This window comes from Benincasa hispida, unplaced genomic scaffold, assembly GCF_009727055.1.
Source record: "Benincasa hispida cultivar B227 unplaced genomic scaffold, ASM972705v1 Contig297, whole genome shotgun sequence".
NCBI lineage: Eukaryota > Viridiplantae > Streptophyta > Magnoliopsida > Cucurbitales > Cucurbitaceae > Benincasa > Benincasa hispida.
The window spans coordinates 197,067-224,788 of NW_024064781.1; the positions used below are offsets into that span (position 1 = coordinate 197,067).

Genomic DNA, 27,722 nt, shown 5'->3' on the forward strand with positions numbered 1-27,722 from the left:
AAAGAAGGCTTGTGGTGGTATTTATAGGCTTAAGGAAATGATCATTCTCATCTTTACCAAGACACCTCCTACTCTTGAAGTGTTTGCACCATGTTTTGCCACCACCTACTCCCTTGACATTCACCTACTTCCATGTCGCATACCTACTTAAGTTGTCCTCCTCATGCATAATACTTTCTTTGCATGAAACTTAATTCGTCCAGCTTCTACTAACTCAAGTCTACCCATCTCTCGGTACAGCCATTTGTCCAGATGAGTTCATCAATCTTGCGTAACGCAATCTTCAGCACCGCCCCATCATTTAGTTCCTGCTTCTATCGTCTAGCTCCAACAGCCCATCGTGTAGCTCAATCGTTTAGCAAACGATCTCTCTCTCAACGATCTCGCTCTAAACGATCTCGCTGACCTCGCTCTCAACGATCTTGCTCTAAACGATCTTGCTTTCAACGATCTCGCTCTCAACGATCTCGCGCATAGCTTATCGCTTGGCTACTGTGAGCGTCGTTTACCTCCATCATTTAGCGCTGACACCTTATCGTCTAGCGAAGCACGGCTATCTTCTAGTGCACACGCCCATCACATAGCGCCATCGCCTAGCGTCATCGTCTAACGCTTAACGCTATCGTCTAGTGCTATCATTTAGCGCTATCGTCTAGCTTCCACGCTTATCGTCTAGCGCTTACACTGATCATTTAGTACTTTGCCTATTGTATAGCCCGATCGTCCAGCGCCCGCCTACACAATCGCCTATCTCATCGTGTAGCTCCCCACTTTTCTACATGATCGTCCAGTGCCCGCCTACACGATCACCTACCTCATCCTATAGCGCTGCTCACTTACTAAACGATTGTCTATCTCTTCGTGTAGCGCTGCTTATTTGCTACACGATTGTTTGTCTAGTGCCTTGTGTTTAGCCTCTTGCTTCCTCTGCTTTCGCTTACAATATCTGACGTATGAGTAACTCTTGGCAACGCGTCTTGCCAATACTTCGCCCAATCATGCGTCCAACCTTACAAACGCATGGTTGCTTTCTCATCTAATGCGTTAATGTCTCTTAACACTTAACGCATGGGTCCTTTTTGACCTTACACTTAGCCAAATTTCACCATTTAAGGATTAACTCAAAACTACTCAAGGAAAATCTATCCAACACTTAGAAATTTCCTTCACCTCAACATAGGATTTAACTTTCACTTAGTTATTTCCCTTGATCACCTGCTTAAGTAGGAAAAATGGAAATCCGGGTTTCACACTTCACGCAATTCCATTTCATTACTTAACATACATAACACTTATACAATAAAGTAATGAAATTATTAAAACATACATTCATCCATACATTCAAACTATATATTGTAACACTTATAATATAAATGATGCATGGCTATGTTATTAATACATGCGACCATATATTATAACATTTATATTATATAATACATGAGCATGCTATAAATTAAATCATGCAACTATAATATAAATGATGCATGAATAATGCATAACCTATGGTGGGATTTAACTATATGGCAAACATTATGAACAATAAATATATAAAATAAATCATACACCATATGCATAATTTAAAAATAATTGTTGGACTGAGATTGGACTCCTAAACAATTAATTAAATAAATATAACACTTATATTAATTTAATTAATAAAAAATCTAATTATTACAAAATTAATAGCCAAACGATTCAAAGCAAGTGAACCGGGTCTTGAATTGCACGAATCGAACCGGCCACAAATCGTTTGAACCAAGTGAACCGAACACGAATCAGTCGAGCCACGAACTGAACCACGCATGAACCGGTTCGTTCTTTCTGTCTTAGAGCATTATAAAATTGTGACCTAGTGTTGCAATGCTACAGAAAGAATATCCCATTCCGTCCATTCACAGTGTTGCAACGCTAGGGCCCAGTGTTGCAATGCTACTATACAAAAGCCACTATACATTTGCAAATTCCTTCGAAATTCCTCTGAATTTGGCCTCGTTTTCTCCAGAATTTCATCGAAATTATCATAAACGACATAGGACATTGATATTACAGACTTCATAACAAATAATGCCAAAAAACAAAGGGCCCTTACAAATCATATTTGTAAAAATTAAAAGCTATAAAACAAGAGTCCAATCCCGAAAACATCCAATAATCATAAACCATTCATTCCATACATTCATCAATCATGAATAAATACATAATGCAAAAATCCACTAGTTCTGTAAAAACATTCTGAAAAAAATAGATTGAAAAATTGGGACAAAAAACCATCACTCTGATACCAATTGAAGAAACTATAAAGCTCCATAGCTGATGTAGGGATCAGCCTAATTTTCAATGTTTCACAGAATAATGAAATTCACAGAACCAAAACAGAAATTTATGTATTAATTGGACAAATTTACAACATGCATAAAATAAAGATGAAGGGAGAAAGAATTCATACCCTTGATGAATCGAATCTTCACGAAATCCTCTTTTCCACGAACAAGAAAACCTCAATCAAGAAAAACAAAATGGCCACCACCAAGAGATAATCTTCTATATTCTCTTTTGGGATAGGGTGAGAATATGCAAAAGGTATGGACTTTGCAGAATTTTGGAAGAGGGGGAGAGTTTAAGAGCGGGGGAAATTTGTTCCTCTGGGAGAAACAATTACAGAAGCCTTCTCTTTCACAAGTTTTCTTCTCTATGAAGAAAAAGATAAGACAGTTAAAAAAAACTTCTACGGGAAAGAAAAAAAGAAAAAGAAAAAACACTTCTCACATCCACGTTAATTGAGATAGTTAAAGGGAACTCCCTCCCTTTAATTTGAAATTTGAATTTTAAAAAATAATNCTTATTAGATGTATATATAACTATATGTTATATCAAATATAACACATAACATATAGTTTTATATTGTATCAAATATAATATAATTTTAAGTCTCTCAATCAATTGTGGTATTTGATATAAATCACATTTATACTAAATTTAATTCTATGAATCGAATCCATACAATTAATATTCAAATCATATTCAAATATTTATTTCCTCTCAAATAAACTTTGTATTAAATATAATGTATCAAATACATTATATTAATTATATCACATATAATTAATTAATTAATTAATTAATTTAATTATATTACATATAATTAATTCATATAATTAATTCTCTCAATTAATTTGAATAATTCAAATTAATCCAAAATTAATTCTCAATAATCCCTGTTGAGCTATAGAGGGGACCTTATGGACCTGTAGATTGAAGCTTCAATGGTACTTGAATAATTAATTAAACTCCTTTAATTAAATTACTCAATATCCATTAACTGTAGGTCACTCCATTAAATACCGACAGCTCACTCTTCATACTACAGATGTATTTCTGTGTTCATTGAATATAACCAATCAACGATGTGATAACCTTTTAAAAATTGCTCGTAGGTACAGCGGAGCCAAAATTACCGTTTTGCCCTTGTAGTTACATCTAACTCCTTAAGTATCACTGAGCCCTCTAATGAACAATAAGTCATAGTTCAAATATGACCAAACCCTTCTCGAGCCAAGAGAAGGAGTGGCGCCACATTTTTCAAGCCCCGAAATCAACCCTTAAGGGAGTAATTTATTACTTATCCAGATGTTAGGGAATGAATGAATTTCATCTTGTGTAGCTATGTTCCCAGATTTCTAATCAGACGAATCCCCAAAATGGTAAGCTTATTGAGTTGGCGATCTAGCCACTCTCACCCATACAAATGAAAGGACCAGTTTCGTAGGCAGGAGTTCACAATTCACTCAGGATTTAGGTCATGTCACCTATGGTCATCCTAGTGAAATGTAAGTCTCTATTATGAAGGTGTTACATAATGAGACTTGTCATTTCGTGGTTCGGTCTTATACAAACTCCTTTGTATAGAATACCTCCGCTCACATGTCTCTACATGAATGATCAGAATCAGGTCATTTGTAGCACTTTACAACAATTGTAACATCTACAAAGCGGGTCATATTCATAGTGTCACTAGGATAAGGTACCCAGCTTTATCCATCTACTACAGACCATTTGGGTTATCTCTTAAACATTATCCACATCATTCATGTTTAAGCTAACGATGATAACCTTTGATGTTAGTTTTATTGGTATGTGGGTTAATGCTACTAAATATTGAATAAAACATCTCATATTTTATTAAATAAATAAAATGTTTGTATATTACAATTACAAATTATAAGACGCACGAGATTTAGGGCATCAACCCCAACAAGTTTTGGGGATAGGATATTGACTAGATCTATTTGGGTTTTAATTTTTGGGTTTGTTTCGTTGAATTCCAAGAGAATCACTAAAAAAGACAACTAACACCCATTACTCTCTCTTTTGTTTCATTTCCCAGATTTGTTCCCCTTTCCTCTCTTTTTCTTCTTTTGTTCCTCTCTTTATCTCTCTCTCTCTCTCTCATATTGTTTGTCTGACTTGAAGCTATGAGCATAGAAGAGTTTTTGAAGATCCAGGTGTTTTGTTTACTCGAGATAGCTTGTGTTTTTCTTTTTCTGTCTTTCTATTCTATTTCTCCAACGTTGTCTCCACTATTTGTTCATTTCGTTGATTTTTTCCCCTCTTTAGGTGTTTTATCTTGTGAATGCGAAAATATGCTTTGAAGGTGAACATTTACTATGATGGATGTAAGCACAAGGTGAAGAAAATCTTGCAGAAAATTGATGGTATTCTCTCCATTTTCTCTATTTTCTTTTCAACTCCTTGTTGGCTCTATTATGCCTTTCACTTGACTTTGACCGTTTTTACTTCTTTAAAAGTTTTTTAAATGTGATGGGGGGTTTGTTTATTTTTTAATTCCTGAGGTTTATTTTGGTTTTTTTCTTCTTTCTTCTGTTGTTTTTAGGGGGTTTCACTATCGAGATAGATGCAAAACAGGGGATGGTTCGTCGGAGACTCAGAGGTTTAGAACCAATATGGATATATTTAACTTCTATGTTTTCGCTATGGAAGGTTGGAACCATGAGAAAGATCTGATGGAGGTTGGCAAAGGCAAGCGGGCAGAGGTTTAGACAGAGCTTGGTAGAAGCGAGTCGATAGATCTAAAGCAAAGGCGTGCAGCAACTAGTCCTTCTCCGAGGTAGATTTCTGAGAGAAAAATTACCTTGTGGTTTTCATACCATGTTGCTTTTGGTATTTCCTTGAATGGATTTATATATTACATCTGAAGAATACATGGTAGATATATATACAAATTGAAGCACAACTAAGGAAAGTCTAGTTCCTGAATCAGCATAAATGCCTAAGCATTAGTGGATTTTGCCAATGGTAGAGTTTGGAGAATATCTCACAAGAAATGAAACCCTGTTTCTTCATGGAAATAAACTCACCATCTAAATATTTCACCACCTCTTTTTGGAAGTTAGTAGTATAGATTGAACAAACTTTCTCTTTCTGGTTGGAAGTTGGTAGTTCTTTTTTTTTTCCACTTTGATAATCTTTAGTTGCTTGAGTTGATAAGTTATTTGTGGTATCTATTGAATTCGTTTTAGTTCATGAGTTGTGATACCTAATTGAGTTTAGTTGCTTGAGTTTATATATTTGTTAAGTTATTTGTGTTTGTAAGTTTTGTTGTTTATGTTTATGCATTTTTGCCAAATGTATTTGATTGCTATTAGTCTTTGATATGCTTTAGTTGCTTCGGTTGATAAAGTGTTTGTGGTTTGTACTAAGTTTGTTTTAGTTCATTTTAACCATAAATGACAAAATATTTGCCTATCCTCCTTTGCTTGTATCTTGAAATCTTTCTGTGTTAATATGAGTTTACTAGTTTGGTCAATTGATCATGACAATATCCCATTAATATACTTGTACTATTGTAGATCCTTCTTGAAGGAGAGAAACTTAGATTGCAATAGAAGGATATACTTCTTGTGTTGTTCAAATTTGATGTTGATCAGCTTGCTGCTTATTAATTTGTGTTGTATGAAATGATAATATTGACATATGTTTTTCTTTTTCTTTTTCTTTTTCTTTTTCTCTTTGCTATTGCCTTCAACTCACAAGTAGATGTGCATCTGAAAATATATGAGCAAACTTGTCTATCTCCTTATTAACTCTTTCTTGCTAAACTCAAATTTCTCTTCAAAACTTGCTATTATTAGCTTTATAAAAAATCATCTACTCTTTTATTAGTTCAGTGCTCATATTTCTTACATACAGCTTGACCACTTTATTTATTTTTGCAATTCATCTTGCTACAAGGAAGGTTTTTTGGGATTGGTGTCCTAATTCTCCCGGAGTCTTGTTATTTGTTATTATACACATTGTTTTATGAATAAAATAATTGTTATTTCATTCTGGCATTTACTCATATCCAATAAACAAAACTCCATGGTTATCTTATGTAAACTTAGGCATGTATATGAGATATAAAAGTGGATCATGCCTTAAGTGATAACCTAAATAGGTCTGTAGTATAAGGATTAAAGTGGGATACCTGATTCTGGTGACACTACGGATACGGCCCGCTTTGTAGAGGTTTGCAAGTGTTGTAAACAACTACAGATGGTAGATCCTGACCATTCATGTGGAGACATGTGAGCGAGGGTGTCCTATACAAAGAGTTTGTATAAGATTGGACCTCGAGATGACTAGACTTTGTATATAATGTCGTTAATACTAGAGACTTACATCTCACCTAAACGACCATAGGTGACACGACCTCAATCCTGAGTGTTTTGGAAACTCCTACCTTTGAGGACGGTCATTTGATTAGTATAAGTGAAAGTGACCAGATTGCCAACTCAACATGCCTACCTTTTTGGGGACTTGTCTGATCTGGGAGCTGGAAACTCATTTACACAAGATGAAATTCACTCATTCCTCAAAGCAGGGATAAGTAGATAGATTGTTCCCTTAAGGACTGTTTCGGGGCTTGAACATAGTGGTCACAGCTTCTCTTTGGAAGAGAGGACTCAGTCATAGTAGAACTATGACTTATGTTCATTAGAGGATTCAGTGGTACTTAAGGAGTTAGATGTAACTACAGGGGCATAACGGTTATTGGCCGAGTTGTACTTACGAGCGATCTGTGAAAGGTTGTCGCACTAATGATTGGTTAAGATGGACACATAATATATCTGTGGTAAGGAGAGTTCAGTTGTCGGTCTTTAGTAGAGTGCTTGGAAGTTAACGGATGGTGGATTCCGTGACTAAAGACTTTAGTCAGTTATTCACGTACCATTAGAGCTTCGAGCTATAGGTTCATAAGGTCCCCTTGGTAGCTCAATGGATTCAAGCCGAGGATCGGTTCTTGTTGTTGATTTGAAATGTTCAAATTGACAAGAGGTAATTTGAACTATAAATGATAACCAATAACTTATCACTCAATTGGTTATTAGAGAAAAAAAGATAATTATCTAATAATTAATATTATTATAAATAAAAATGATAACCAACTTATCATACTATATTTATAATCTATAGTTTTAATATTTTATCTCATGAAATATACAAACCATAACTCTTTTTCTATTCCATGGTACTTAATGTAAATCTCATTTACATTAATCCTCCACTTGATATATCTCATACACCATATCGATCATATCATATATAATCGAATTACCTCTTCTCAATTTGAACATTTCAAATCAACACCAAGAACTGATCCTCAACTTGAATCCATTGAGCTACCAAGGGGACCTTATAGATCGGTAGCTTGAAGCTCCAACGATACGTGAATAACTGACTAAACTCTTTAGTCACGGGATCCACCATCCGTTAACTGTCAGGCACTCCACTAAAGACTGACAGTTGAACTCTCCTTACCATAGTTATATTATATGTCCATCTTAACCAATCAACAGTGCAACAACCCTTCACAGATTGCTCATAAGTACAGCTCGGCCAATAACCGTTATGCCCTTGTAGTTACATCTAACTCCTTAAGTACCACTGAATCCTCTAATGAACATAAGTCATAGTCCTACTATGACTGAGTCCTCTCTTTCAAAGAGAAGTTGTGGCCACTATGTTCAAGTCCTGAAATCAGTCCTGAAAGGAGAAATCTCTCTACTTACCCCTGTTTCGGGGAAGGAGTGAATTCCATCTTGTGTATTGAGTTCCCAGCTCCCAAATCAGACAAGTCTCCAAAAAGGTAGGCATGTTGAGTTGGCAATCTGGTCACTCTCACCCATACTAATTAGAGGACCGCCCTTAAAGGCTAGTTCTCAAAACACTCAGGATTGAGGTTGTGTCACCTATGGTCATTTAGGTGAGATGTAAGTCTCCAGTATCAACGGTGTTATATACAGAGTCTAGTCATCTCGTGGTCCAGATCTTATACAAACTCTTTGTATAAGACACCCCCGATCGCATGTCTCCACATGAATGATCAGGATCTACCGTCTGTAATAGTTTACAACACTTGCAAACCTCTATAAAGTAGGTCGTATCCATAGTGTCACCAGGATCAGGTATCTCACCTTAATCCTTATACTACAGACCTATTTAGGTTATCACTTAAGGCATGATCCACTTATATATCACATATTGATGCGTTGGAAAAAGGAGATAGGAAAAAATAAATATGCTTGTCTTATGCTATGCGTTGATCTCCATGCGTCGATGGTAATGAGTTGGACTAGAAAATATGCGTTTAAGAACGTATACGATGACCATGCGTTCCTGTCACAATTTTTCTTGCTCTCTCGCCAAGTATAACAAGAACATAAGTTTCTCGGGATAATCCGAGGTCTAACACAGGGACTTGTACTCAATAATGTTTGTGAAGTGATGCATTTGAGGCAATGAATAAAAGTAAAAAGACAGAAGTTAATAGAATATGCGTTACTCCTACTCCTAACTAAAAAAATTGAGCAATGGAAGTTTAACTATGAGAATTGGTAGAGATGTAGCAGTTGTTAACGCATAATAATATTCATTATGTTAAGTTGCTCGAGTAATCCCTGCTCGCCACACTAACGCATTGCATACCTCTCGGTGGCCAATTGCATGCCTATATCTATATAATGCATGGTTGCGTCGAGCATAAAATCGTGTCTATCTCTAGGAACAATGCTTACTTTGCTTTAGTGTGTTCCACTACTCACCCTTTCAGGAAGTAAGTTGCGGCTAATCAGATCATTGACAACTATTGTGATGGTTCATAGACAAGTGTTGCTACCGCCTCACACCAAGCGAAGAAGATTAACTCACTATACTCCCACAACACACACCTCTCGGTGGGTTGCAACATGCATCCTATCTCTAGGTTGCACGATTGAGTATGCGACTACCTTTGATAACTAAACGATGAATGTAAACGATGATAAAAGAGAAGAAGATGGAGCTGAAGGAACTAATAAATGCATTGATTACAAAATGTATTAATGTCTTAAGCGAAAATGTAATACAATACAGAGATAAGAGGAGAGACGGAAGGATAGATGCAAGCAATCTATTTCTTTTCATCGTAAATGCATCAAGGCTGCTGGTGGTGCCATGGATGGATGGTGGAGAAGTCTCTCTCGAGCTCTATCTCCGACGAAACTCTAGTCATTACTCGGAAGGGGCTGTGGAGGTGGAGAATCCTCAAAGAGTGTCTGCTCATGCTGTCATCTGTGATCACAAGGATCCGCCTTAAGGCAAAAGCTCGAATACCTTGAATTTGGGCTCTAAGGCTCTATTTATAGAGCTCAAACACTGATAACATTGGTGATCTCGCTCAAAATCACTGCCACTTCTGACGCGGTAGGTGAAATATCAACATCATCTTATTTCTTTGATACTCCAAAGGTATGCGTTCATGCTTGTTTCTCTTGAAGTACCAACACATTCCACTCACTTTGTGATCGACCTTCTATCACGGTTATCACTCTATAGCTGCGGTATTTCATGCGACGAACTGGTCTTCATGAAGATCAACACATGCGATCAACTTTGCGATGGTCTGGGATCAACGCATGCAACAGATTCCTGCGATAGCTACAAAAATAGATATTTTGATGCAGAATAACGCATAATATAGGGTTAGCAAAAATTTTCAGTACTAATCGACGCAAGCTCACTTTTTACATGAATTCTTAGTTTTATCAACGCATATTCTGCTTGTTAGCCCTCATAATTCTAAGTAAAAGGCTACAATAGCTGTATTTCTACAAGCTATCACATATACATGCTTAAGTTTACATAAGATAACCATGGAGCTTTGTTTATTGGATGTGAGTAAATGCCAGAATGAAATAACAGTTATTTATTCATAAATAATGTGTATCATTACAAACAACGAAACTCCGAGAGAATTAGGACACCAATCCCAACAATCTCCTACTTATCCTAATGTCCCAGGAGACTAATGTACAATACAATATAAAACATGTACAGTATACAATAATCTAGGGCATACCCCAGTATCATCTCCCACTTGCCTTAGACAAGGTATTGTATGTCCCGTAGACCTAGACTCTCTTGGTGACCCTCAAACACTTTAGCCGTGAGAGCCTTTGTAAAGGGATCAGCAACGTTGTGCTCTGACTCAATCTTCGTGACTATCACATCACCGCGATGCACAATCTCCCTGATCAATTGGTATTTCCGCTCTATGTGCTTATCCCGACGATGACTGCGAGGCTCTTTCGAATTTTCCATAGCCCTGCTATTATCATGATACAGAGTGATAGACAAATCAATATTTGGAACTGAAGGAACTCTTAAACAAGAGTATCTATGAGCGGAAGCGGATCTTTTCGATTTCATTGTGACAGAATTACCATACATATATTCTAACAAAAAGATTTAACAAATAAAATACAAAAGACTGAGTAAACATACTAGCTGAAGACTTTCTTCAATCGAACTTGATCCAACGAAAGCGAACTCCTCACGCTCCTTATCATCCAGCAAACAGTTGCCTAGCAGCACTACGGTCGTCTACACAATCAACAGCAAACAAACAAACAGTAACCGGGGACGACATCACCACTCGAAGCCCTCGGTATTCTCGGAGTGAGAATCCAAAGGGTGGACTTTGATGGAAATGGTAAAGGAAAGGAGGAAAAGCGATCGTGTAGAACGAACAAGTAAATGAGAGATAGTAGAAGACTATCGTTTGGTCGAGTACTTGTAGTTTAGGTCGGGCTACATGATCGTGTAGGTTTAGCTAAGCGATCTTCTATCAAATGGTCAGCGATCGTTTAGTTCTGCTCGGCAGGCTCTTCAACAACTCCTGTTGAAGTTTCAGTAGTTTCATTGGAAAGCTTACGTAACACGACTTTGCTACGTGGACTGTGCTCCCTAATATGATCTTCCTCCAGGAAAGTAGCGTTCGTGGAAATAAACACCCTATTTTTTGATGGATCATAAAAATAACCCCCTCGTGTACCTTTGGGGTAGCCTACAAAGAGGCATAACCTCGACCGTGGTTTTAACTTATTGGGATTTGCCTTAAGAACATGTGTAGGGCAATCCCAAATGCGGAAGTGACGTAAACTAGCTTTATGCCCGTTCCACAACTCTAGAGGTGTTCTCGCAACACTCTTGAAAGGAACATAGTTGAGTATGTAAATCGCAGTCTCCACTACGAAACCCCAAAATGAGTCTGATAAGGAAGCGTAACTCATCATCGAACGAACCATGTCCAACAAGGTTCTATTTCTCCTCTCCTCTACGCTATTCTACTGAGGTGTACCCATGCACTGAGAGATGGAAAACGATTCCATGTTCTATCAAATAGTCCTGGAATGCTGAGTCCAAAAACTCTCCACTTCGATCCGATCGAAGTATTTTAATCTGTTTATCCAATGCGTTTTCAACTTCAGCCTTGAACTCTTTGAACTTTTCAAATGATTCAAACTTCCGTTGCATAAGATAAACATACTCATACCTAGAGTAATCATAAGTAAAACTGATAAAATACTCATAGCCACCTCGGGCTCGCACATTCATAGGACCATATGTACTAACTCAAGAGGCTCTTTGGCTCGATAACTTTTTCTAGTAAAAGGTCTTTTAGTCATCTTACCCTTAAGGCAAGATTCGCACACCGGTATAGAATTTTCTTCTAACTCACTTAGAAGTCCATTCTTCACCAATTTCTCAATCCTATTGAGATTGATGTGCCCTAATAAAAGGTGCCAAAGGTGGGCATTTTCTCTTGGAGAAATTCGTTGACATTTAGATTGAGTTATGACAGTTTTGAACAACTCTGTGTTATAGAGGGAACTTAAGGCTAACGGTCTTAGCACATACAAATTACTTTCCAGATAAGCTGTACAAATATTAACACCATCTTTATGAATAAACACTTTATCCACATTAAAAGAAAGCGTATATTTACATTGCAACGGGCACTTTACAGAAATAAGGTTCCTCTTAAATTCAGGAACAACATATACATCATTTAAAACTAGAAACCTATTCTGTAAAGATAACTAGATCCCTCCCATTGCCATAGCTGAGATGACGTGCCCGGTGCCTACTCGCATCGTCATCTCACCAACCTTCAACTGTCGCCAGGATCTAATCCCCTGAAAAGAAGAGCAAACATAATTAGTGGCGTCCGGATCAATTATCCAGGTAGAATCATCATTCTCCACCAAACATGTTTCAAGTACAAGTAAATCATATTTACCTTTATCTGTCTTGGCCTTAGCCTTAGCGACCTTCCTTTCCTTCAACTAGCAAGGACAGTTTCTCTTCGAGTGTCCATCCTAGTTGTAGTGGAAACATTTTCTCTTTTCAACCAGCAGTGGACGCTTTCTTAGGGCGACAGGTGGCGGGTTAGCAGGCGCCTTTCCTTTCCCCTTACCACCCTTCTTCTTCTTTCCCTTTGTAGACCCTTTTGCAGAGTGAGAAGTAGAAGGTGCAGAATTCATTCCTGAGGTCGAACCTCGATGGAATATCCTTGAAGATGAAGCAACATTTGCCTCAGCCCTCTTTTCTCCTTGCTTTTCAGTAAAGATTGGTATGTCTGCAACTCGTTGAGGAGAGCTGTAAGGGTGTATTTCACTTTGTTAAGAATCACATTGCTAACAAAGTGTAGGAAGCTCTCCAACAAAGAATGCAAGATTATGCTAACCTGACTGCCCTCATCGATAGTAGACCCATTCAACTCCACCACATTGAAGTGGACCATCATGTTAAGCACATGTTCATGAAAAGAGATGCATTCCTCCATTTTAGAGTTGAATATATACTTAAGAGCCTCGTGCTTGAGCTATTCAGACGGTTGTCCAAACATCCCCCACAGGGACCCCATGATCTCACGCGCTGAGACCATGGGCTCATGCTTCTTGGCCAAGACGTCACTAAGACTTGGCAAGATATAGGCCCGTGCCTTCTCATTTGCCCGTGTCTATCCCTCGTATGCCTTCCAAATATTTCGAGTGGCATTAGGAGCTGGAATAGGAGGAAAAGCCTCCATAAGGGCAAACATGAGATCCTCGATGATTAGAATAGTCGTGATCAAGTGTTTCCATGTTGAAAAATTGTCACCAGTAAGTTTCTTAGCGCTAAGTAATGCTAAAATGGTTATAGCCATTTTAAAAACTTGTTGCTAAAAAACAAACAAACCTTTATAAGATTTTGCTAAACCACATTTTAACCCATTAATCTTGCAAAACAGTTTCCAAGTACCCTAAGTGAAAGACTTCTATTTTGCAATGATAACCCAGCGAAGCAGGACAAACGTCACCGGTGGGGTGATCAGATGCCCCTTCACTGGGATGAGACATTCTCAACCATTAGGCAAAACCAACTATTGGAACTGAACCTAACAGCCACCATTTATTTGGTCTAGAACTGTTAACCCTTAACAATTCCACGTAAGTGTGACCCTTCCCTTTTAGTGCTAGAGTCCCGCCCTAATGAGCCCACCGTAGGGAAGAAGCAAATTAGGACAAGAGATTAAGTAACCTTATCCTCTTACAGGAGATCAAATAAAGAAACGCGCAAAATTGTCATCCTATAGGGGGACACTCCCAGGGTGCCTTGAGGCGATGCGTAGAAACTTTATTCAATCCAACGAGGGAGACCATGGGATATGTTGTCGCACTTCCCGCTCCCTCTTACTATGAACACTCTCTCCATCCACCTTGATATTGACCTACCCAAACACCATCCTTTAGGGCGACACTCCCAGGGTGCCATGAGGCCGAGGGTAGATCCCACGATGTGGACTATATAGAAGAAACGTGAAAGGTTTAAATTAAGCATCATATGCCCCAAGTACCTCCCACTGAATGTTCTACCTAGGGCTTCATTAACCTAGACAATTCGGCTACTGATTTTAGTCTAATTCATCTTTTTAAGTTCGCTCATAAACAACTTTTGTCTATGAAATAAATAAGTTCAAGTAGTCACATTTAAACACTTTAATGGATTGTCCTTAACTTGCATGCATGCATCAAATCTATCTAATTCACCTTTCCAGGTAGGTTCCCAGGTAGGGGTATTACGTTTCCGTCAACTTAAATACCCAAGCCTAGCCAGAACCCGCCTTAGACAAAAGCTTCCTTATAGATAGATTTGCTACACTTTAACCTTTTATTAGTCAATTTAATCCTATTAAACTGATTAAAAGATTAAAGCCTAAAGGTTACTAATCATATTAGAACCGTGAACTTATGTCTATGTCATTCAAGTTTTAAACATTTTAAAACCATGAATTAAATTTAAGTGAGCATGCATGTCTTTCTTATTGCTTTTAGTTCTAATTTCTCTTTAACCTTTAAAAAGAAACAATTAAAACATTGCCACACAACGAGGTATTTATAACGCTTATAAAATAACCTATGTGTCATGTTTCATGCAATGTCTGGTCATTACTATACATAACTTTTATATACAAGTAATAACCAAGCAAACATGCTTTCCATACACGCTTATACTATAACAATTATAATATAAAGATGATGCATGTCAATGTTTTTTATGCATGCATAAATATAATTCTTATATTATATGATGCATGAGCATGCTCTTACGTAATTTAAATCATGCTACTCTAAATTATAACATCTATAATAAAGAGATGATGCTTGACTAATACATAACCTAAGGTGAGATTTACTATATGTACATACCATATGACATATAAATAAACATACATCTCATGTATAAACCAAAGCTTAATGGACTGGGATGAACCTTTACAAAACTGGAATGAAATAATTCTATCTATTACATTTTTCATTGAGTAAACCGGTTCACAGGCGAATCGGGTCTTGAACCGCCAAGTGAAGCTCCATCGTTTGGTAAACGCCACAGGTAAACGATCGATTAGCATACACTAGACGATAGCACGAAAGTGCTAAATGATCACTTAGACGACAACGAGGCTGCGAAGCCTGATCGTCTAGGCAATTGCTTAACACGCAAAAAGGTAAACAATTTACCATGCGATTTATTCACGATCGTTTAGTCAGGTACTAAGTAATAAAGCTTGTTGAGCTAAACGATCGTCTAGTACGCACGCGCGTTAAACGATGCCCGAGCATTCGATACTCAGCGATCACCTACCCCATCATGTACACGATCTGACTAACTCTTGATCGTCTTCTTCCTCGAAAAACAACAACCCTTGCTCCGAACTTCTTCACGAACGACTCAAGACTCAAACTAACTTCGAATTACATACTCGATAACAATTAATTATGCGCAAAAACGTAGGGGCCTTTACAATTAACCGAAAATGTTAAAGAATTAATCAAATCGAGGTTTCATCCCAGAAAACTCCATTAATCCACACATTCCATAAACGATTTAACAATTAAAACAAAGATAGACATGCAACACCTACCGTGAATGTATATGTAATTCGTTGCAGCAATGAAATTGGAATATCAGAAACCTGACTCTGATACCAATTGAAGGAACTCTTAAACTAGAGTATCCATGAGTGGAAGCGGATCTTTCCGATTTCATTGGGACAGAATTACCACATATACATTCCAACAAAAGATATGCATTGTAACAATAAATACTGATATGCTTTAACAAATAAAATACAAAAGATCGAGTAAACGTACTAGTTGAAGAATTTCTTCAATCGAACTCGATCCAGCGGAAGCGAACTCCTCGCGCTCCTTATCGTCTAGCAAACAGTCACCTAGTAGCACAACGGCCGTCTACACGATCAGTAGTGCAACCAGGGACGACACCACCACTCGAAGCCCTCGGTATTCTCGGAATGAGAATCCAAAGGGTGAACTTTGATGGAAATGGTATAGGGAAGGAGGAAAAGTGATCGTGTAGTACGAACAAGCAAGTAGGAGATAGTAGAAGACTATCGTATAGTCGGGTGCTTGTCATTTAGGTCGGGGTACACGATCATGTGGTCTTCTATCAAATAGTAAGCGATCGTTTAGTTCTACTCGGCGCGTTAAGCGATCATATAGTAAACGTCAGTGATCGTTTAGAAATCACGAGCGATCATTTAGTACATGGGTGTGCGATCGTTTAGGAAGACGGGCACTATCGTATAGGCTCTCAACACTAAGCGATCGTATACTTTCACACCATGAGCTAATTTTTCTGTGTCTCCCGTTTAACTTTTGCAAAATGAAAATAATTTTCATTTTATTCTTCAATTATAAGAACTGAATTCGAACTTCCCACTTTCGCATAAATCCGGAGAAATACTTGGCCAATTATCACATAACCACCCAGTTAATTAAATAATGAATATAATCATATTATATTCTTAATCTATAGTTTAATATCATATAACAACTATAGTGATTTCTCCTCTACTTGATATAAATCATATTTATATCCAATTTCCTCCAAAATAATGTATCATACATTTAGTCAATATATCATATATAATCGAACTCCCTCTTGTCAATTTGAACATTTCAAACTGACCCAAAAACTGATTCTCAACTTTATCCAAACTACCAAGGGGACCTTATGGACCTATGGCTTAAAGCTCCAACGGTACTTGAATAGCTGACTAAACTCTTTAGCCACGAGATCCACCATCTGTTAACTGCCAGGCATTCCACTAAAGACCAATAGTTGAACTCTTCGTACCACATATATATTTTTGTGTCCATGGGATATAACCAACCATGAGTACAATGACCCTTCATAGATGCTCGTAAGTAGAGTTGGGCCAATTTACCGTTTTGCCCCTGTAGTTACATCTCACTCTTTAAGTACCACTGATTCCTCTAATGAACAATACAACATAGTTCAACTATGTGTGAACACCTCTCGGGCCAAGAGAAGGTGTGTGGTGCCACATCGTTCAAGCCCTGAAATCAGCCCTAAAGAAAGCTATCTATCTACTTGTCCTTGCTTCGAGGAAGGAGTGAATTCCATCTTGTGTAGCTGAGTTCCTAGCTCCCAAATCAGACGAATCCCCAAAATGGTAGGTTTGAGTCGGCGAACTGGACACTCGCACCCATGCAAATCAAAGGACCGCCCTCAATGGCTGGAGTTCCCAACTCACTCAGGATTGAGGTCATGTTACCTATGGTCATCCTAGTGAAGTGAAGTCTCTCTCATGAACGGTGTTATATAACGAGACATTAACACTTCGTGGTCAGGTCTTATACAAACTCTTTGTACAGGACGCCCTCGCTCGCATGTCCCCTACACGAATGATCAGGATAAGACCATCTGTGACAAGTTACAACACTTGTAACTATTCCACCAAGCAGGCCACATCCGTAGCGTTACCAGGATAAGGTTTCCCTCCTATATTCATATACTACAGACCATTTTGGTTATCCCTTAAGACATGATCCACCTATATGTCACCACATACATGCTTAAGTTACATCAAGATAACCAAGGATTTTAGTTTATTGGTTTGTGGTAAAGCAAATAAAACATTCAACTAAGCAAAATCAAGAAGTGAAGTAAAATATCATAAAATATCATATATTATACATCACAAGTGTTCGTACAAACTGTTTACAAACTATAGGTCACGAGACTTTAGGGTATCAACCCCAACAAGAACAACTTCCAAATCTGAAAGAAATTTTCTCAGCTAAACAGTCTTCTTAGCTGCTTCACAAGCGGCTACGTATTTGGCTTCCATAGTGGAGTCTGCGATACATCCTTACTTGATACTTCACCACACTACAGCCCCTCCATTCAGAGTGAACATTGAACCCGATGTCGATTTGCGAGAATCTCAATCGATTTGAAAGTCAGAGTTCGTGTATCTTGTAAGGATCAGATCCTTATCTCCATACACGAGCATGTAGTCCTTCGTTCTCAGAAGATACCTGAGGATCGTCTTGACCGTCGTCCAGTGATCAAATCCTAGATTGGACTGATACCAACTGACAATCTATATTGCATAGCAAATGTCAGGTCTGGTACACAACATTGCATACATTAAGCTTCCTACAGCTGAAGCATAGAGAATCTGTCTCATCTTCTCAACCTCTTGAGGTATCTTTGGACATTGATCCTTAGACAAAACGATTCCATGCCTGAAGGGTAACAAACCCCTCTTGGAATCCTGCATTTTGTACCTGATCAACATTTGATCGATGTACGATGCCTGAGACAAGGCTAGCCGTTTGTTCTTACGTTCCTAAATGATTTGGAACCCTATAACATACTATGCCTCACCCAAATTGTCACACCCCATCCCAGACTACCTTCTAAGTCTGAGAAAGGGCGTGACTGCAGCAGTTATCAACCCTTTTGTTGACACTTACTGCCTAATAACTCTTGCGGAAATAACTCTGATACCAATGAACAAATTCAACAATCAACTGATTAAGTCGAGGAGGCAAACAATAACTGATTAAGTAGGTCCATTTAATTACAACAATGTAACGTTTATACAACTCCAAGACTTAATAATAAAGTCTACAACAACAACTGTAAAATCCTCCAGAAGTGTAACTATGGCACGTGGCAGACCTTGACCTTAGCAGCATCCTGGAACCCCTCGCCTTTCGCTACCTGGGAAGAAAAACATGAAATAATAGAATGAGCTTCACAAAGCTTAGTGAGTGATAAGCAACTTCTAGAGTCTATTTCAACTCATAAATAACAAGCATATCACAAATACGAGGTTACAATCAAACCTCAGCCTTAAACGAGTCTGGCCTCAACTTCTATCTACGTGCACGGTAGATAGCTAAACTGATAACTAACTAGAATGAATATGCCGTCTACCTACACACATGGTAGATGTTTAACATACAATATCATAACCACAACATCAGCCTATGTGCACATAGCTCTTCCTATCATGGGCTCAGAAACTAGGCCCATCGGCCCTCTGACCAACCCATTTCAAGGATTCTCTATCCCACAGGTTCAGGCACTTGACTCCTCAGTCCCCTGACCATCCTATAAGAATTCATTTTGGGCTCAGGTTCTAGGTCCTTAGACCCCTTGACTATCCCATTTCAAGGATTCTCTATCTCACAGGCTCAGGTACTAGTCTTCTCGTGTCCCTTGACCATCCCGTGAGGTTTTGCTTACGGGCTCAGGAACTAGGTCTATTGACCCCCTGACCATCCCGATCACATAATCTCATTCTCATGCTAGATACTCATTCATAACCTAAGCATATACAATTTACTCTAAAAGATATGCTTTAAGACTTAAAGGAAAGTACCACTCACCTTAGTCATTTAGGAACTTTTCTCTCTAGAAGTTCCTTGATCTTCCCGGGCTCCTCTTTTAAACCCTAAAGTTCAGATTCATATTAAAGCTCAGATTACTCATAGTTCTATGCTTTATCTCGAGTTACTTCCTTCTACAAATATGCTCTAAAATGTCTCAGGAAGCTCACCTCAAAATCTTAGCTCATAGCTCTTCGTGGTTTGGCCAAAAACATCAAAACATCAAGACTAGCTTATCCGACAGCTCGACCCCTCGGTCTTGTCCTCCTTCTCCAGCCCGATTCCTTGGAGCTTCTTCTCCGGCAGCCCCACCATGAAAACTAGACTCTTTTAGATTTCATATGGCTTTAGAATCACATCAAATGCACGAGTATTCTGGGAGAACTCTTCTTCCCAAGTTGATGCTACTTTCTGACCTTTCTATCCGATAGCATCTCCCCTCTTGGAATCTCTTGACCAACACATGGTCTTACCATCAACGCATAGCCTCCTCCCAATACACTCTTCTTTATGTTCTTTGAAGAGAATTGAGTTCTCATCTGAAGTCCTTGGCCCTATTTATAGGCATCCAAGATTGCTCTAAGGTCGACACCTCCTACTTGGCCGCATGTCCAAGTGTCTCTTCCTTACACCATCAACGCAACTTTTGATCAACGCAACTTTGGATGTCCTTCTCCTACATAGCCAACACATGGGGCTTAATTTTGCATGTCTCCTCGTGTACCCACCTCAAATCCTTAAGGCTTAAGACTTCTTCCTAGCAAGCCACATGTCTGATGACGTCCCCCATATGAGCTCATCCCTCATATGCGTCCATCCTACTCAATATGCGTTCACTAGGGTGATGACCAGCAATCCTTCCTAATGCATACTGCTAGCCTCAGGTATCAACGCACAGTGTAATCATCAACGCATAGTAGGTTATCAACACATAGCAACCCTTATTTCCCCTTGGTTTTTAATTCAGCATCATAGCAACCCAACTTACTCAGTCATCGTAAGCCTTAACAACCGCAAAAGCCAACCACCATGCGTCTAACCTAGCTCATCGCATGGCCTATGTCCAACGTATCCATCGCACAAGCCATCGTCAACCTTCAATGCATAGCAAGGTCACACGGCCTCGATGTATAGGACGATTGCTTAGCATCAACATATAGCTCGCTCGTCATCGACGCATAGGTCGCTTGATCGCAAGGCATCGACGCATGGGTCGCTCGGCCGCAAGGCATTGACACATGGGATGCTTGGACGCATCGACGCATAGGACGGTCGGCTAGTCCAATGCGTCCATCGGGGCCAATGCGACCCTCGCGTCAGCGCACATCCTCGTGTCCTCGCATGCCCTCGCACCATACCAACGTATCACCCTTGGCTGTCTTCCTTCAGTCGTATGAACGTATTCCACCGCGTCCAACGTATGCAACTCATCCATCATGCCTATGCATTGGTCTAACCTCTAAGAGCAGTGCATGCATCACCCCTACTTCAACTTCTCCCTTTACCCAAGTAATCTCTCCAAGATCTTATGGCCAACACATAGCAATGCCTAGTCCAACACTTAGTCAATTTTCATCAATTAAAGCTTAACTCAAAGCTACTCAAGGAAAATCTACTCAACACTTATAAATTTCCTTCACTTCAACATAGGATTTAACTTTCACTTAGTTAGTTCCTTTTAACTCCTGCTTAAATAGGAATAATGGAAATCTGGGTTTCACACAAATCTTTCATTTGGAATTAGGCAGCTAGCCATTTCTTAATATCAGTCACATATCCTACATCATTCCCAATAAGAAGGATATCATCCACATACAGTACCAGGAAAGCTACTGAGTTGTTGATGATTATCTTGTAGACACAAGGCTCATCAATGTTCTAATCAAAGCCAAACGACTTAACCGCAGTGTCAAATCTAATGTTCCATGATCTAGATGTTTGTTTCAGCCCATAAATGGACCTATTAAGCTTACAAACTTTTTGCTCTTGATCTGAAACAATGAACCCTCTAGTTGAGTCATATAGATGGTCTCCTCAAGATTACCATTAAGAAAGGCAGTCTTGACGTCCATTTGCCATATTTCATAATCATAAAATGTGGCTATGGATAGGAGTATCCGAATAGACTTGAGCATGACAACATGTGAGAAAGTTTTCTCATAGTCAACTCCCTCAACATGGGTATAACCCTTTTCCACGAGTCTAACCTTAAACGTACACCTTTCTTTCGCTTATAGATCCACTTACATCCAATAGATCTTAACCCTTTACTACGAGTCTAGCCTTAAAGGTTTACACCTTTCCATCTACACCTCTCTTTCGCTTATAGATCCACTTACACCCAATAGATCTTACCCCCTCAGGCGAATCAACAAGCTCCCAGATGTTATTGAAGTACATAGACTCCATTTCCTGGTTCATGGCCTTAACCCATTCATCCTCGTCAACATCCTCTATTGCTTTCTTAAAAGACAAGGGATCTTCGACCCCATCATTCGAAATGACGTTTTGAGCTTCAGTCAAATCCATGTAGCGATTCAATGGGCCCATAACTCACAGGTCACAGGATCGTAACCTGTCTCTGATACCAATTGATGGAAATAAAAAACGAGGATTTCTATGAGCAGCGGAAGGATCCTTCCAAATTACAATCGCATATGAACTTTACAATCACAATCACAAACATAAATATACGGTTATGCTAAAATACATAAATTTCAGCATGCTATACAAAAAATCAAGGACAAGAATCAACACACTTTTGTCAATTCATCTTCAAGCTCCTTGATCACGAACGCTCGATCACAGCTACACAGCAACACACGAACGTTCGTCTAACACGACCACTACACTGCACGAACACCGCACACTCAAACTAAGTGATCGCCAAGGTCATGAACACCACGAACGGCCTCCACAGAACCTCGCCAGTGTCGAGTTGAGTATGACACTACCAAGAAGGCTACCTTGATATTCTCAGTGTGAGAATCCAAAGGGTGGGCTCTGTGTGGACTTGGTTTGAGGCAGAAAAACAAAGGAAACCACAATCGTTTAAGCGATTGAGTAAGTGAGAGATTGAAGAACCTATCGTATAGGTCGATGCCTAATGTGAAATAACAGTTATTGGATATGAATAAATGCCAGAATGAAATAACAATTATTTTATTCATAAACAATATGTATCATTACAAATAACGAGACTCTGGGAGAACTATGACACCAATCCCAATAGGTTTCATGGTAACCGTGAGATAAAAAGAAAAATATTTTCCTAATTTTAGTAAGAAAGAAAAAAATGTTAATTTGAAAATTCCATTCTTGGAAAATTCTCATGGATAGTTGTCAAGTAATTTAGATTTACTAAGCGACAACTTGGAGTTAGCTAAACAATCGTGGAGTGTTCTTACACGATAGACACTCAGCTAAACGATGAGCTAAACGATCGTATAGTTTTTCTAGATGATCGCATAGCTTTTCCTAAACGATTGGGCATCGACCTATACGATAGGTTGTTCCATCTCCTACTTGCTCAATTGTTTACATGATTGTGGTACCTCCGATTTTCTGCCTCAAACCAAGTCCACACAGAGTCCACCCTTTGGATCTTCACACTGAGAATACCAAGGTAACCTTCTTAGTGGTGTCATACTCAACTCGACACTATCGAGGTTCTGTGGAGACCATTCGTGGTGTTTAGGGTGTTCGTGACCTTGGCGATTGCTTAGTTCGAGTGTGTGGTGTTCGTGCAGTGTAGCAATCGTGTTGGACAAACGTTCGTGTGTTGCTGTGTTGCTGTGATCGAGCGTTCGTGATCAAGGAACTTGAAGATAAGTCTGCAAAAGTTTGTTGATTCTTCCCTTGATCTATAGTAAAGAATGTTGTAATTTCTATTTTATGCATAACCGCATGTTTCTGTTTGTGATTGTAATTGTAAAGTTTACATATAATTGAAATTTGGAAAGATCATTTCACTGCTCATGGAAATCCTCGTGTTCAATTTTCTTCAAGGTTTATGTTCATCTAACATTTGTAGCTAAATTAATTTCAAGTTGCAGACATTTATGACAATTGATATGCCATTTCTTACTATCTCATGAAGTGTTGTAATGGTGATAAGTTGATTCTTTAGAACAAAGAATTTTAAAGTCTGGGTGCAAACTTAATTGAGGTTGACAATGGCCAACTTTCATCATCCAATATAGAATGTTGTTAAACACCCCTATCTTCTTCTTAAGTGAGGTTTGGCAGTGACTCATCCCTATTTAGCAGCCTCAAATTTACATTACTCAATCCCTAACTTTGTTAACTATTGCAAGATTAAGCATATTTGACACATTCCAGCAAGGATTTGAGCTCATTTGAGTAAGATCCAGTAGGCAAAAGTGCTATAAATTTCTCTTGGAAACTTCTAAGTGTTGTAGCTTAGGCTATAATCTTGAAAACACCTTTCTTTGTAGGTTCTGATTGATTCGAACATATTCGGATACTCTTCCAACAACATTGTTCTAATTCGACGTGTTTCTTAGGTTTGTTCCTAACCCATGGAATATTTTTTTTAGTTGATTTTCTTTCTTTGTTTTTTTTAATCTCCATGACTGGTGCTTAACTTGTTTGGCTATAAGAGAATGGGAAGTGGAATCTTGATTGGTAGTCACTAGTTTTGGTTTTGGATCGTTCTGTTTGATCTTGTGGTATTGATTCATTATAATTTTCTCTTTACAACTTTGACTTATTTTCTATATTTCTAGCAAGCTTTGGTAAAATTTGGAAGATAAATGTAATTTATAACTACTAATAAAGTTTTGGAATAGCAAGCTTTGATATTCTACATCTCTTTACAACGATGCTTCCTTGTCTGCTATCTTTTATGTTGAGTTTTATGTCCCAAAACTCATGGTTTGTAAACAATAAACTTATCCTGTTATTCAATAAAGTTATTATTAAATATATGATTTGCTCATTTCATTTTAGAAAAAACCTAAATCTAATAAACTAAGATCCATGACTATTACATGAGTACTTCGACTTTATGTGGAGACATAAGAGTGGATCAAGTTCGAGTAGATAGCCAAAATAGTCTATAGTATACGGATAATGGTGGGTACCTTATTATGGGGACACTATCGGATGGCCCACTTTGTATTTAGTACAAACAATATGATACTGATTCGTTCATGTGGAGACATGTGAGTGAGGGTGTCCTATGGAAAGAGTTTGTATAAAACTAGACCAAGAAATAAGTCACTCTTACTTTATAACGTTGTTTACTGTTTAAGACTGACTATTTTAAAGTGATGACCTAGGTAACTTGATCTTAATTTTGAGCTAACTATGAACTCCTGTTTATTTGAGATTATACTTAGATTTGCATGAGTGAGGGTTGACTTAACAGTGTCGGCTCTATAAGCCTCCCATTTTTAGGGGTAAGATCGAGTAGTAGCTGAGGACATAGGGTGCAAGACGAAATTCACTCCTACCCTTTTTAGGGATAATAGAGAGGTCGTTCCCTTAAGTGCTAACTCCGGGTCTTGAACAAGAGGCTCTACCCTTTTATTGGTTCGAGAGGGGCTCGGTTTAGTGATTGGATCACAAACTAATTGTTCATTAGAGGATCAATGAGACTTAAGGAACAAGATGTAATCTTGGGGGTAAAACAACTTTTAACCCAGCTGTTATTACAAATAACTTGTGAATGGTCGACTTATTGATTATTGTTATATCGAGTAGACAAAAATATATCTACAATAAGGGGAATGCAACTACTAGGCTTTAGTGGAGTGACCTGGTAGTTAACGAACGTTGGTTAATTAGGTTAAAGAGTTTAGCCGGTTAATCTAGGATCGTTGGAGCCCATGATTTATAGGTCCATTAGGTCCCCTTACTAGCTCACAAATGGATTAAACCTTAGAATATTGTGATGAGTAAATTTGAAGTGTTCAAATTCAAATTTAGGGAATCAGTAACTATATATGATATAATTACACGTTTAATTATCGAACTAAATGAAATTGGAGAATTAGGTAATGTTTACATTTGATTTAAATATTAAATACATGAATAGAAATTCATAGTTATGGATCTGGTGTTTTAATATCTTAATATTAGATATTGAATTATTTTAATTAATTAAATAAATTTTATTTAAAATTAATTGTTTGAATTAATTTTACTTAAAAATGAAATTTTGAATTTTATGAAAATTGAAATAATAAAATCAATTTTTTTTTAATTTAAGTTTTGGAAATCTAAATTACAATATGAAAAATTGATTTTTAAATGAAATTTGAATAAAATTGATTTTAAATCAAATTTTCAATTTTTGTGGGTTTATCCCACTTTAAACACTCAAATTCCCACTATAGGTTGAGCTACTTGGTGTCAATCTATTATACAATCAGATTGTATGAGAGACTTGAATAAAACTGAGTCAAATTCAACTGAGATTTCAAGCCATGCAATTGGAATTTTCTGGTTTTTGGTCGAAGAAGTTTTTCATCACTTGAACAAAAAAAACCACTTTTCCTCCATAAAAATTCCCTTGAATTCAAACTCATTTTGCATCCCACAATCCAATCTAAGGTCCTAGAGGATGGTAGGGAAGATCAAGTGGTGGAGTATTTGGAGTGAAGATTCAAGCTAGATTTGAAAATTGAAGAGTTCTTCAAAGGTATATCTTCAAAACCCTATTTTTAGTTTATGGACTTGCATGTTTCTATGCTAAAATTGATCAAATTAGAGTGTTTAAGATCATAATTGCTTCCACTAATTGAATGCTAGCTCCAACAATCTATGTATTCCTATGTTTTTTGAGCAAGATTGGCATGTAATATGTCTTCAATATTTAGCTAGTCACTCTATAGTGTTGCTATTTTTCAGTCTTGGTGAGTGTTTTTTTTCCTCATTTGGAGATTTGATGTTTTTTTTCCATATGCTATTTTTTATGTGTTTGGAAGTTCTTTGTACAAGATTGGTGTGTAATGTGTCTTCAGTTTCTAGTTGGACGGTCCATGGTGTTGAAGTGCTACATGTTTCCCTTTTGTTTTTGAAAGAAAATTGTCTATTGTTACTCTCTAGCATATGAAAATATTACCATTTGATAGTATTATTATGTTAAAAGGTTCATGGATTTAATGTTGGCTAGTTTGGATATTTTATTTTAATGTTGTTTGTACCTAGCCAAAATAGACAAACTTCCTTTAGATAGCTCCATAATATTTATAGTTGCCTTTGATTTTACCGTTTTGGTATCTCAAGCCTTTCATATTTTCAACATTTAAAAGTTATAAAAATGAGTTCTTATTATGAACTTGCAGAGAAGGGAAGAATTTAAACTACCCCATGCCTAGTTTCTTACTAATTAACGATCAGTAGTATAGTTACATGGCCTTGTGATAAAATTTTAATTAGTACGTAGATCGATCTATCGATTATTTTATTTCTTTATCTTTTTATTTCAATAATTTTAGTTGAGTTTTTTTTTTCTACTTGATATTTTTCTTTTTTTTGTAGGTTGATGGATTACCAATGTAGGCAATGTCTTGACCACAAACACAATTAAGTTGGAGTTATTTAGATTTTTGATATAGACATATTTTGTAATTTATAAAGTTTGTATTTTGTTTCATCTCCAAGTCTAATACTCATTACTACATGTCTCTTTTATTAGACCATATGAATCTTGTATGAATGCTTATTTAGATATATATACATTTTGATTATATTTATTTTGTGGATTATATCACTTCTAATTTTTAGCATGAAACACAACAATGGCATTATGAACGTATTTGAGAAGCTATAAAAGATGTAATAATAACATTCATTAAAGTTATAAAAAAAGTTTATAAATGCTATTAACACAAAATGCTATAAAAATTTGTAGGTTTATTATAGCTTTCCTTAAATAAATAATTATAGCAATAAATAAATATTATAATAGACATATGACAACCACATATTCTTGTTATAAAAATACTTCTATAGCTTTTTTAAAATGCTATCTTACATTTTACAAAGATTAAATGTGCTATTTCAAATATTGTATTTATAGCATTTACAAAACGCTATAAAAAGAGTTACACATTTCATATCATTTAACTACTATAGAAGGAATGCTTTTTATAGCATGTA

General features: G+C 37.4%; 1 long non-coding RNA gene across 4 annotated transcripts; it reads left to right on the plus strand.

Moving 5' to 3' along the window:
- Window positions 1-4,337: 4,337 nt before the first annotated feature.
- Window positions 4,338-27,277, plus strand: LOC120069248. 4 transcript variants are annotated; one of them, XR_005479485.1, is made up of 5 exons: window positions 4,338-4,502; window positions 4,615-4,712; window positions 4,892-5,125; window positions 24,050-24,118; window positions 26,172-27,277. It is a non-coding gene; the product is annotated as an uncharacterized LOC120069248 (long non-coding RNA). The 4 variants fall into 4 exon arrangements; XR_005479484.1 differs by lacking the exon at window positions 24,050-24,118 and having other exon boundaries at window positions 26,172-26,259; window positions 27,102-27,277; XR_005479483.1 differs by lacking the exon at window positions 24,050-24,118.
- The last annotated feature ends 445 nt before the right edge of the window (window positions 27,278-27,722 follow it).